This window comes from Setaria italica, chromosome V (assembly GCF_000263155.2).
Source record: "Setaria italica strain Yugu1 chromosome V, Setaria_italica_v2.0, whole genome shotgun sequence".
In the NCBI taxonomy this organism is placed as follows: domain Eukaryota; kingdom Viridiplantae; phylum Streptophyta; class Magnoliopsida; order Poales; family Poaceae; genus Setaria; species Setaria italica.
The window spans coordinates 17537398-17551585 of NC_028454.1; the positions used below are offsets into that span (position 1 = coordinate 17537398).

The 14188-nt window shown below is 40.4% G+C and overlaps 2 long non-coding RNA genes across 2 annotated transcripts; both read left to right on the forward strand.

Moving 5' to 3' along the window:
• Positions 1-457: 457 nt before the first annotated feature.
• LOC101768685 lies at positions 458-2531 on the forward strand. Its single transcript, XR_215211.2, has 2 exons — positions 458-1277; positions 1372-2531. It is a non-coding gene; the product is annotated as an uncharacterized LOC101768685 (long non-coding RNA).
• A 956-nt stretch (positions 2532-3487) lies between these two features.
• Positions 3488-7259, forward strand: LOC111257303. The gene is made up of 3 exons (XR_002677734.1): positions 3488-3864; positions 4060-6908; positions 7003-7259. It is a non-coding gene; the product is annotated as an uncharacterized LOC111257303 (long non-coding RNA).
• The last annotated feature ends 6929 nt before the right edge of the window (positions 7260-14188 follow it).

Here is a 14188-nt window from a genome sequence, read left to right on the forward strand (position 1 = left end):
TTGTTTTCTGGAATCATCCAAAAGCGCATGCGCAATGTTTCTCAGAAGATCACACAGAATGCATCAACCGAGCAAACTGCCCCTTTTCTGAAATTTAACAGTGGCACTCACTTGTAGTGACGAACAACAACTCCACAGCAGAAAAGGGAACATTTGGCACTACCTGTAATTTTCATAGGGTAAGGCCCTCATTGCTATGCTTTACTAGATCCTTGATTAGGTGCTCATATGTGACAGACTGATGATCTGTTAATTTGAAAGAATATATCTCTTTCTGGTATACTCACACACACACACACATATATATATATATATATATATATATATATATATATATATATATATAAGATAATACTATATGATAACCTGGGTACGGAATAAGCTGTTCTGTACCCGAGCCCATCCCTCAAACCACGTCCGACCGCATCCTCGGTTTTATTTTCCTCCGCGTTTCCTTTTTCTCCGGTTATTTGACCCTGGAACCGATTAGATCGTGGGCGCACGACGTCCGTTCGGTTCCATCTCCCCCCTTCCCCCGTTCCGTTGTCGTCGCCGTCTCCGCACGTCGGAGCTGCCCGCCGGAGATGTTTAACTGTGCGGAGGTGGTGTAGTGGGAGAGCGGCAAGTCCATCAACGCCATCGCCGCCGCGCAGGGCATCCGGGTCCGCCGCCGCTGCCGCCCGAGCTACCTGTCCGAGGGCGTCAGCGCCGACAGGGCCATCCCGCCGGACGTCCTCGAGCAGGTCGTCTGGGACAAGGAGGTCGAGGTCTCACAGCGGAAGGCCCGGGCGCCGCTCCACAGGGTGGCCGAGTCTGCGCAGCGCGCGCTGCCACTCAGGGACTTAGCCGCGGCCGGCGGCGCGCCGCAACGGAGGGCTCCCCGCGCTCATCACCGAGGTGAAGAAGGCGTCGCCCACCAGGGGACTCCTCAGGGACCACTTCAACCCGGTTAGTTGTACTCATGGGCTGAGACTTCTTTCTTGGATTTGGATATAGCTGCGCCCTGCAATCTCTGAATCGAAGATTGACTGTGTGTGTGAGTGACCAATGCGATTCTGCAAAATTCTAGACAGGTCGAGATAGCGCAAGCCTACGAGAAGAACGGCACGGCCTGCTTGAGCATCCTGACTGACGAGAAGCACTTCACACTTGCTTCTTGTTCTTCAACTGATGAAATTTTTTTGTTACAGCTGTCTGACATTTTCTGATCCTGTGCATATACGTTTCTCTAGGGGAGCTTTGAGAATATGGAGACCATACACAATGCTGGTGTGAATGTAAGTCGATGCAAACATGCTTGCATTGTATCTAGAATCGAAATATTTTCTTCTATCTCTTTTAACTTTGACTTAATTTGCCTTTGTGCATTAGTTGACATGTATGCAAAGTGTCAAGCAGTGTTAGAGGCCAACAGGATATTTGGAAGAATTTTGAACAAGGATGTTGTCACGTGGAATTCGATGATTGCAGGCTATGCTGAGAATAGTATGGACGATGATGCTCTGATGCTATTTAAACAGATGAGGCTGCAGGGCGCTTCACCTGATGCCACCTCTGTGGTGAATGCTCTGTCAGCTTCTGTTTGTCTGGGTGACCTAGTTATGGGTAAATCATTCCATAGATGCCAATGCAAGCAGATGTTAGTGTTTGGGGAGCTTTTCTCCATGGATGTGGGCTCCATTCAAGGTTACAGTTTGGAGAAGAAGCTTTCAAGAGAATGATGGTGCTTCATCCTGAAAGACCAGATTTGTATGGGCTGATATCAAACTTGTATACCTCATATGGGATGTGGGAAAAATCTCTAGCTATCCAAAGATGGATGCAGGAAAAAGGACTAGTCAAATTACCTGGGTGCAGCTCTGTAGGTCCTGAAAATGGATGACTGAAAGATGCTTTCAGAACTAAGAACAGGAAATCCCACTAGGTGTTATCTTTCTATGCTTGTTGACACCTATAATTAACATCATGTGGCAGTGCCAGCAGAAAGTTCAGAATAATTTAATGTGCTGATATGTTAGGCTGTGTCAGTTAAAAGTGAAAGCAATCTATAAAGCAGAGAAAGATCAAGAAGCTAAATTGTGACACGCTCCATATGTATTTCTTTAGTCGAGGCCTTTTAGCTTTGCATCTAAATGGACTGAACCTGCTGTATGTGCATGGAGCGGATGAATGAGCTGGATTATGTCAGTTTACAGTCTAAGCTTCCATGAAGATCATGGAGCTCATTGCCAGAGGTCCAGAGCCATCATCAGCTGTCTTTAACCTGCATATACTAATAATGCTTAGCTCTTTTGCAGATTGTAATATGCATGCTGGTTACCTGCACACGGGATGGTTGATTGGCTACGTCTGTTGATTTTTCTTTTTGTTTATTGTAGTTCCCCAAATTGTAAAAACAGGATCAATGAAATAGCAGAGTGTAATGAGTTTTCATGGACAAAACCGTGTGCACCGTTTGAATATGATCATTGAAATAGCATATTGTACTTGGTCAAAAAATCATTGTATTCGATCTAAGTTTTTATTTCTCATATGGCACTTTTTGCAATCATGGTTCTTTATGTAAAGATAAATTAATTTGTACCGTTACAAAACTGATTTTTATCGGTGTCTCTCAATTGTAAATTTATTTGGTTTTTGCTTGATTCTGCTTGGAAAAGTCTACCGACGCAAATACCGGTACCATGGATTACTCCTTACCAAATGCCTATTCCACTCAAAACGTAAAGAAACTATTTTGCCTCCATCAAAATCTGGTTTTATTTGACCGACACCCCCAAACTCCAGTGTGCACAAAAAACCATCCGAAATTTTCAATTTCTGATGGTCATCTCGCAAAAACCGGATGCGTGCTAGTACAGACTTCAATTTTCTGAGATTTTGTGGGTAACATAGGTTGGATTTGAAACTTTCATATTTGAAGATGGGAATAAACAAAATTGAATGGTGCTGAACTACTGGGAAGAGAGTAAATTAGCATTAACAACTAGCTGCCATGCGCGCATGCTGATAGCAGGAGCGGCGGCCGTGCGTCCATGTTGATAGCAGCAGTGGCGGCTGCGCGCGAGCGGCAACATGACGACGGCAAGGTGACAGCAGCAGCAGAAGGACAACAGCGGCCGCAAGCGACGAGCCCGACGACGGCAGCGGGGGTGGCTGCGAGCGATGAGCGCGACGATAGAGGCAGGGGCAGCCACGAGCGGCGAGCGCCGCATGCTAGTAGACTTGAAAAAATCGGACCGGCAGGGAGAAGCGGGCGCAGGCGGGACAGCGGGAGGGAGGCGCGCGCTGGGTTGTGGGGGGCTCGGTACCGAAATAATATATATATATATATATATATATATATTAATACTATATGGTACCCTGGTACGGAATGAGCCCACCCGCCGGACCAGGCTCGTACCTTTCTGCCCTGTCGCCAAATCTTTTCTACGGCTTTTTTCCCCGGCCCGTTTGATCCCACGTCCGGAATAGATCATGGGTCATGACCTCCACCCATACGGCCATTTCAGTTGCCACCGCCGACTCGGCGCCGCCCCTGTCCTCCGCATTGACGTCGCGCCGCCCCTTGCCTTTCCCCTCGCCTCGCCGCCTCACCGCCTCACGTCGACCCCTGCCGCCCCGGCGCTAGGTTTCCGCTGGCACAACCGACGCCGCACCGGACGCCGCAATAGCCCGCCGGCGCTAGGTTCCCCTCGACAAACGATGCCGCCGGTGAGCCTCTACAACGAATTGTGTTTGTACTGGTCCGTAAGATGTTGTATTCAATTAGCCATTGGAAGGACCCATCGCGTGAAGAACAGAGCTGCCACAGTTTGGTATTTGACCACCAGCTGCTGCCGATTCCGCCATTGTTCGTCGTCGGTGAGCCCACCCGCCCGTCCCCCGTTCTCTCCCATCTTCCATTCGCTGCTAGTGACGGCGTGACCCAGATGGCTGAGCCATGTCCAATGCAAACCATTGTTCCTCGCAAACCTTGCAGATAACCCGATGCATACCATAGTTCCCCAATATTCTTGTGAGATTTGGCATAATTCTTATATGTTGCAAACCTTGCAGATAACCCGATGCAAACCATAGTTCCTAGCAATAAAAACCAGTGGAAGCCTTATGTTAGCCCTTGCCGATAATCTCCTCCATGGCAGGCAGCTCGCTCATCATCCCTTCAGCCTGCTATTTTGTTCATATTCGTCCTCACTGAAGTCTTCTGTTGTGTAAGTTTGTCCCCCATTCACTACTTGTTTTGATTTTCTTGGTGCCCGTGGATTGCCCGTATTAAGATATATGGGAATTGTCAAATGTGTGTCATGATATTCACATCATAGTAAACTATAGTAACATAGTGTCTGACTTACAGGGTCTTGCCTTGCCCCTGAACCTCCCATTAATATTTTGTTCAAAATGTTACACTTTATTGATTTGTCAAATCAACTTGGGTTCACAAATCTTTGTGGCTGATGGCCAGGCTTGCATTGCATATTTTGTGGCTTAGTTGCATAGCACTAAACCTGCACCTGGTCAACAGGATTTGATTAGGCACTGCAAAGTTGAGTATACGATGCTAATTTTTTTGCCAGGATCATTCTAGTCATGGCTAATTGTAAAATATTCATATTTTATGCCATCCCACCCTCTGTCCAAACAAAAATGCATTTATCTATTTGCAAATAGAAAATCTCCATGATTTTGAGTACACACACATACTAACATACTATTTATGCTTTCATGTACATCATTATTTACGACTAGGAAAATTCCCCTCATGCTATAGGTTGCATAGATTCAAAATGTTTATGTCCATAGATGGCATTATTTCTGACCTAGCTTGTCAGTCATAAATAGTCATGGCTTTTATGATTCGGCTAAAGGCAGGCCCGGCAGCTGCCTGCTACTATCTCCTCATTGGGCGTCCTGTCATCGGAGACACTGGTGGGATCGCTGGACTGCTCATTCCCCTTCCCCTGTTCGTCTTTGTTGCAGCTCGATCCTAAGATTTGAACTTCATATATATGTGCGGTTCAATGGAGAATTTGTTTGGTGATACAAGTGATACAACCTATATGTGCACTTATGTTTTCCTTGACCTGTGTACATTTAACCGTGAAATGTGTTGAAATGCCTTTTGGATCAAACCTTCTTTGACATTTTCTGTCATTTTTTTGCCTGAATCTCCTTTATGTGGCAGAATAGCCCATCGTCAGCAGTTTTTGTTATACTTTGTCTGAATGGTAACTTCAATGCGGTCATATGGCCACTTGAGCCGCTGTCAATGAAACATTGAAACTTACTTGACCTGCACATGTCTATTTTACTGTACAAATATAATGTCTTTTGTTGATGCGGGGTTCTGTCGTAGGTCTATTTATTCTTGCCTGACGATAGAGTATGAGCCTGTAGAGATTTGTTCAGATTTGTTTCACTCATCTTTGTTCAGATTTGTTTGCTAAGAAGCTACCCTTACCCAGAAAGTTCAGATGCATAATTGTTATAATTTTGTGATCTATATTGGCCAAAAGAAGCTATTGATCTATATTGCATATTTAAACGGGCTGTTTCTCTCTTTTTTTTTTTGCATTCAACTACAGTTGCAGCTGGACTGCATGAGCTCAGTCAAGCTGCTGAAAAAGCCATATGATGCAAAGCCCTCGATAGCGACCACACCATGTGATGCATCCAATGCCAGTGGTTGGCGTGGTTGCAGCAGCTTATCATGGCTGGCAACCCAACCCACCGATTGAACTAAATCCTTTTTTTTCACATGGTTGCAAAGTATGAGCTCAGTACAAAAGATACGCTAATTAGAATGTGTCATCAGATTTGCAATTAATTCTTGGAGGAGCGTGTGAACATTAGATTCAGAATGCTCTTCTATTAGGATGTTACATCTTCCATACGATCACTCAAAGTAGAATTCTCCATTCAGATCAATGCCAAGTTCATTCAGTGAAAGAAATTTGCCACCTGGTGTGATGCACCTCTATGGTCCTGTCATTTGTTTACAGGATTTATCATTTTTCGCTAATTTTGAATTCAAGGGGCTAATAAGAAAATATGCTACTAGAGGCAGACAAAAGCTTGATGATGAACTAGAAGCGCCAATCTTTTATTTCCAGAAAACAATATATGCATTTAAATATTATCTATAATGAATACAACTGAACCTTGTGTTTTTTGATCTAGCTTTATAAATATGTGTTCATGAAATTGCTTCTCATAAATTATGTTCATGATTCCTTAGCTACCTCTGGTATCTCGTGATGGTATAAGGTTATTATTGAATACTTCCTGAAACTATAGTCTGATCACAAACAATGTTGTGTAAACTCCAAAAGTTATAATTACTAGCAAAAGTATACAAGTGATCCCAATAGTGATTCACGACAGTGGCTTAATCTCAAATCTTGATCATAAAAGGCTTAGTATATGACATACGAGTTTACTATCATAATAAGAATAGTATTCAATTTCAATGTTCAAAGGTTCCTATATTACTCCATGGGTTGCCAATGAATAATTTATTGTAATAACCTTATACCTAACGTATCTTTGCTCATTTTTCTGCCAAAAACACATGCATGTGTGATTGTATCACATCATTTGCTTAATTGCATGGTAAAGCCAACATGAGCTTATAACTTTGTATCCACAAGAATGCCACTGATTTGCTAGAGCTATATGGCATGATAGCGTATTTTCAGCTCGTCTTCTGCTAATGCTTCAGATTATCATGGCCAACACTGTTTTTTCTTTTCAATCAGATTATAATAGCTAGGAATCACAAGGTAGCAATGCATCCTCCTCTGCTGATCATGGCAGTATCTTTGTCACTGACGCCTGCCATGCTGTCCACAGCTGCGTTGGAGTACTCTTGCTGATCGTGCTTGCCATTGATCCATGGCCATTCAAGGGTGAAGATTTTCAAGATTCTTGTTTATATGATTGCTGTTGCCATAGAGTCCAGATTCTTTTAGTGATTTTCCTTCTCTCTTTTTTTTGGCTCAGTGTCTGCAGCATTTGAGGAAGTATCAGCGATGGTTGATAGTGATACCAGTCAGTCCAGCGAACTGAGAATGGCACAGATCAGCAGAACCGGAGGGCCATCTTGATGTGGGTTCCTGAGAAAAATGAAGTAGCAGAGTGTACAAAATAGTCAATGAAAAAGCAAATGTACTAGTTTTATAAACGTGATCATGTAGACAGTTTATACACGGTTAATGGAATATCAAGTTGTACTCAATTTTTGTGATTAAATTCGAGATGAATCACAAGTCATAAAATTTTCATTTTGCACATTTTCATATCTAATTGTAGCTTCATCAATTGCTTGGCTGGTCATAAACACCTCAGATTTTTAGATGACATACTTTACTTTTTTCTTAAAACAACAACGTGGAGCGACAACAAAAAAAGGGGCGTGCGATGACCTCTGTTGCGGGCAGAAAGAAACAAAAACAGCATGCGGAAACAAAAAATCATCAATGCGGGCGGGAAAAAAAAAGCAATAAGAACGGACGGAGGGGACAGCTCGGTGCCTCGGTTGACCGTCTCGGCGAGCGAAAACTGGACAGGAAGGAAGGGAAGGGAGGGCATTACTACACCTCAGCAGTTTTATAGGTTGTCTCATATAATGCCACGTAGAATTTTTGCTGACACGGAGGAGAGAGGGTGATGAGAGAGAAAGAGGTCGTTATTTCGCGAAACAACCGCCTCATAGGATAGATTCTAGGACTACGAGATGACTACTCTACCATTGTACGAGTTGTGGTTGCATGCAACTAATAATATTTCCTTTTTTTCTATGTAAAAATCAAGGGAATAGAATTACTATAAGACAACTTAAAAAGACAACTTATTGTACAAGTTGTTTGTTAAGTCGTCTCATCATTACGTGTCAATGCATAAGACCGGCTATTAGACAACACCAATATAATTGCCCTTTTATATATATATATATATATATATATATATATATATATATATATATATATATATACATGCGCGGAAAATTAAACACGAGGGTGAGAAAACGAGCGACTTTGAAAAAATTCGAATTTCAAATTTCGAGTTACTATTCACAGCACTATTCAAATTTGGCGAACACTATTCAAATTCGTGGTACTATTTAAATTCAGCTCACTAATCAAAATGGGAATATGAATAGTGCCTGAGCACTCACCAGGGAGTGGGTGGAGCACCTCAGGGTGGATGGAAATGTGGCGGCGCTATTCACTCACTATTGAGCACTATTGAGCTACTATTCGGGGTCGCTTTCAGAGGATATGTCACGCGCGGGTGCGTGATTAGGTATATTCTTTGATTATATCGATTCTCAGGATCTTTGCGGGTTGGCGAGACCGAAAGAATTCAGCCGGACGTGCTGCTATGCTTGTGACAGTCCTACTCGGTACTCACCGCATGCCTTGCTGGCTCGTTTCAGAACCAGGCCAGCCCGGTCTGCACCCTCACCGCCCCCAGCCACGCTCACATAGGACTCAGGCTCTACCGTCTCCCCAGGTAGTTCCACCCGAAGGGAACACTTCTCTGCGCACACAGGGTTCTCCTCAAACGCCGCTACCAGGGCTAACACGAGAACGACACACGCAGAGGTTTCTCCTCTAGGGTCCCTAGCGTCGAGACATCGCCCCATACGAACGAGCTTAAAGGAAGGCAGGGATGCTACCAGGACAGCTTAATCCATTTCCACGGGACAAGCTTACATGCGGCTTTCCCTTTCAGGAAACCCCAAGCACTTAGCACAAACCTTGATTATCTTACAAACCGAGGGACGAGCTCCGACGGCCTCCCTTTATTCTTAGTAGTGGTACAGAGGTGGTGGAGTAATACAACGGTAGTGGGTGATTCTAAATATGGTGGCTAATCTTTTCCTCAGAGCACTTCCGAGGTGGTGGATGTCTTCATGGAGTATGAGTGGAGTGTGGGTGGAGGTCTTTAGTGATCTTTCTGCGGTGGTGTGGCGCTTCTTGGTGATGCTGTGGTTATCTGGTGCCTCCAATGCTTCACCCAGTATCTCCGTTTATAGTCGCGGGAGAGGTTCTGGAGTTGCTTCGTGCTTAAGACTTCTGGTGCCTTCAACTATTCTCCTCTTCTATCGCCTGGACACCTGGACGGCTCTCCGTTCCTCAATAATTGTCCTAGCTATAGTAGAGTCACTCTTTATTCCTTTTGCCTTGTCCTCTATCGCGCACTGTCTTCTCATGATATTTTGGATGCTGCATGGTATGGTCTTCCACGCCCGAATGATTGACATCGCAGACTTCAATCACAATATTATGGCATGTAGTATTATTCTTCCCCGGCCGAATTGTTGTTAATGCTTTAACAACATTGGGAACTTATTCTTTTGGGTGACAAAATATTCTTCTATGCGAGCCATATTTCTATTTACATATTCTTTTGGTTTTTATTCTTCGCTATCTCCTCGGAAATCCATCATATCATCATCAGATATGGGTATATCCATTTTCAACTCATAGTCTTTTTGGATATTTTTGAATTTCTCATCTATTTCAAGTCTTATTTCTTTCATTATTTCTTATTTTAAATTATTCTTCCATTGAGGAAATACTGATTCAAGCTTTTCCTTTAACTTATTGTCAATATATTCCTCATTTGATGAGTCTGCTTCCTTCTTCAGAACTTCTTTATATGTTGGAACCTTAGATGATCCTTCTTATTTTATATTTATACAAGATGAACTTGGCTTAAGTTCCCTTATTTTTTTATACTTTTGAATATATTCCTTAGCAGCAGGTTCTAACAAGTAGTTTACTCCTAATATATTTCTAGCATATGTAAGCGCTTGATTAATGTCAGTATATTTCTTCCATAATATTCCCCCGTCTTTATCTTTCTCTATTTTTTGTGCTATTACTTGCTCAAATGATACATAAATTTCAGGATTCTTTCCTTTATATATAACATATATAGCTTTTTTCTCTATATTTTCGGGTGACTCCTTTGGTTGTATTAGCCCATTAATTGTATGGAAATATTCAGCTAGGCTATTTAAGATAGCTAGCATATAGCCCTTATCTTCTCGTTTGTTATTATACTGGTACCAAAAATTGTCTAATATGCATTCTTGTACTTCGTCTAGTACAATATGATCTCTTGGTTTAAATTTATATGTGTTTGGAGGAAACATTCTTAGCTTATTCTCTGCTCCAAAGCAGAAACATTCAATCCCTGTTGGACTCACTCATTTCTTCATTCCTGCAAAATAGATGAACGAGAAAATATATTAGGAAGGGTATTATCCTTTCCCTTTATATGCTCAAATATTACTTTGTATCCATTTCCTGTAATAATATCTTCAAATAAAACCCATCTTCTGGTTGAGCTTTTCTTACTATTAATTTTATTGTAGTATCTACATATAGCTTCACAATCTGTTCTTACCGTGAACTCTTTAAATCCTAGATATAATCTAAAAGCATTTATAGCATTAATTACAGCTAAAATTTCTCTATCAGTATTATTTATTGCCTTTAGTTTGTATTTCCGTGAAGCATACCTACATATTTTTTCTTCTGTCTTTGGGGAGTATTTATGCGGCCTTTGCTTTAATATAGCACCCCATCCTATTTCAGATGCGTCTGTTTCTATCATAAAATAATAGTCATCTAGAGGTAAATCTAGAGGTTTTAATTCTTTCACCTTTTCTTTTATGATTCTTACTAGCTTTATATCTTCGGAATTAAAATATTTTTACCCATTTTTTCTTAATTTAGCATATAATGGCCCAGCTAGTTTTGCTAAGTTTTCTATGTAATTTCTAGCATAATTTACTATTCCTAAAAATTGTTGCAAGATTTTCTTATCATTCATGACATCAGGAAATTGCAAAATTTTCTTTGCGATATGATCTTGTAAATAAATTTTTCCCTCTCCTATTTCATGACCTAAGAAATTTATCTTTTCTTTGCATATTTCCATTTTCTTTTTAGAAAGTATTAACCCATGCTGCTCTACCTTTCTAAAGAACGTTTCCAGATGAGCTATATGTTCTTTATAAGATTTTGAAATACTAATAATTCATCTATATAAATCAATATGAAGTCTTGATTTTCATTAAAAATATTCTGCATTTTTCTTTGAAATAAAGCAGGGGTATTTTAAACCTAATGGCATTACCAACCATTCAAAATGACCTTAAGGACATGTGAAAGCAGTCCAACCTATTGATTCTTCTGCCATTTTTACTTGCCAAAATCCAGCTTTTAAATCAAATTTTGAGAAATATTTGCTTCCTTGTATTCTATTTATCCATTCTTGCTTATTTGGGATATTATATCCATCATCTATTGTATTATCATTTAATCTTTTATAATTAATAACCATTCTTGACTTCCCTTTGGCTATTTCAGCATGATTTCTAACTATAAAGGCTACTGACCTATGGGGACTCCTACTTTCTCTTATTGCTCCTAGCTTTAGTAATTCTTCAATATGCATCTTAAACTCTTCTATATCCTTAGGTGTCGCTTCTATAGGACCAGTCTTAATTATATAATCAGGATTTATTATATTAAGCTTGCAAACTATACCATTCTTATCCCAATATTTCATTGGTATTTCTCCTATTATTTGAATTTCTTCTAGCCTTTGTACTATCTTATCTATATCTTTCTTAGATTTTATATCTCTATACCAGTTTGGTGATAGTGATTGCAAACTAATACACTCTATGTATGAATTTGTTATATGGAAGTCTTCTATGTTTTCACCTAACTCTTCGTCTATATTATCAACAGACTTATTATCATCATATTCTTGAGTTTCTAGTTTAGCTTTTCCTTCATTAGAGCTTATAGCTTTCCGTACTTCGTTTATGTATGGAATATTATCTTGATATGGAATCAATGTAATCCCTTGCTCATGTATAATTGCTGTAAAAATCTTAATCCTAATATCATATCATCATTTATCATGGATAAGTCTCTTATTGTGATCTCATCCATTATATATTTTGTATTATTTATTTGTATCTCAATATTATAGGCTAACTGGTTATGAAGCTTTTTTATTCCTGACATATCAGTAGATATTTCTGCTTTATCTTGATCTATTGTATGCACTATCTCTGGGCATCTTGCAAAATATTTATCATGTATAATATTTTTTGTACAACCAGTATCTACTAATGCTAATATTTTGTAAGTGATGGTAGGTGTTAATTTTACCTTTACAGGTATTCTTATTCCTACAATTTCTTTAAATGGTAATCTAACTATGTATTTGCTGCCAAAATTAATTATGGCATCTTTTAATTGTATAGCCTTATCATTATTTTTATCAACTATGGCTTGGTCTTTAATCTCAGTATTGCCACTAACATTTCCTTCAATCTTATTATTGAATTCTATTTTACTTCTTAGATCTTCTAACTCAGCTTCTAAAATATTTATTCTATTTTTTAAATTTCTAACTCTACTTACTATTATTTTATCTTCTGCTACTATTTCTATTTCTTGTCTCCATTTCTGATTAGCATTCCTTAAACATGAAGCACATGCTTATTTTAAACATACACTACATGTAAATCTATTATCTTGACTAGGATAATATATGCAGAAAGCACATTTGATATTATAATCACCTCTTCCTTTTATCCAATCATGCTCACAATCTCCTTGATCCATTAATTCAGTTCTAGCTTCTTTCGAATTGCTAGATTCTTCATCTTTTATTTCTAGCGCATCCATAGTATTTTCTAAATTATGTATTTCCTCTTCACCAAGAAATTTTATAAAATCTTTGTGACTCTGCACATTATTTTCTTCTTCTTCTTCATAGCTTTCTAAAAGATACCTTTCATTAGGTTTCTTTTGGGCTTCTTTATCAATAGTGGAATCTTTCATGGTATTACTTTGCGGAACTTCTTTTGCTTTATGGCTTTCAAGGTCTACTGGTTTCAACTCAGCTTTTTGCTCCTTTATTAATTGAGATTTGATCTTTTTGTCATAAAGATCTCTATCCTTTTTTAACTTATATAACATCCTAACAAAATAAACTTCTTTCTCTCTAATAGCACGCCAATCACTCAACATATAGGTATTGTATTCATGAGGTATTTTATTTAACTTTTGTTCATAGTGATGAATCTTGCTTACTAAACTTTCCATTAAAGTAAGAACACTTACTTAAGGTTGTAACAACTTAATTCAAATATCTTGACTAAATATAGAAAATCCCTCAAAAACACAAATTTTAACAACCTCGGCTCTGATACCAGCATGGAAAATTAAACACGAGGGTGAGAAAACGAGCGACTTCGAAAATTCGGATTTCAAATTTCGAGTTACTATTCACAGCACTATTCAAATTCGGCGAATACTATTTAAATTCGCGGCACTATTTAAATTCAGCTCACTATTCAAAATGGCAATATGAATAGTGCCCGAGCACTCACCAGGGAGTGGGTGGAGCACCTCAGGGTGGATGGAAATGTGGCAGCGCTATTCACTCACTATTGAGCACTGTTGAGCTACTATTCGGGGTCGCTTCAAGAGGATATGGCACGCGCGGGTGCGTGATTAGGTATATTCTTTGATTATATCGACTCTCAGGATCTTTGCGGGTTGGAGAGATCGAAAGAATTCATCCGGACGTGTTGCTATGCTTGTGACAGTCCTACTTGGTACTCACCGCATGCCTCGCTGGCTCGCTTCAAAACCAGGCCAGCCCGATCTGTACCCTCACCACCGCCAGCCACGCTCACACAGGACTCAGGCTCTACCGTCTCCCCAGGCAGTTCCACCCGAAGGGAACACTTCTCTGCGCACACAGGGTTCTCATCAAATGCCGCTACCAGGGCTAACACGAGAACGACACACACAGAGGTTTCTCCTCTAGGGTCCCTAGCGTAGAGACATCGCCCTATACGAACGAGCTTAAAGGAAGGCAGGGATGCTACCAGGACAGCTTAATCCATTTCCACGGGACAAGCTTACATGCGGCTTTCCCTTTCGGGAAACCCCAAGCACTTAGCACAAACCTTGATTACCTTACAAACTGAGGGATGAGCTCCGACGGCCTTCCTTTATTCTTAGTAGTGGTACAGAGGTGGTGGAGTAATACAACGGTAGTGGGTGATTCTAAATATGGTGGCTAATCTTTTCCTCAGAGCACTTCCGAGGTGGTGGATGTCTTCATGGAGTATGAGTGG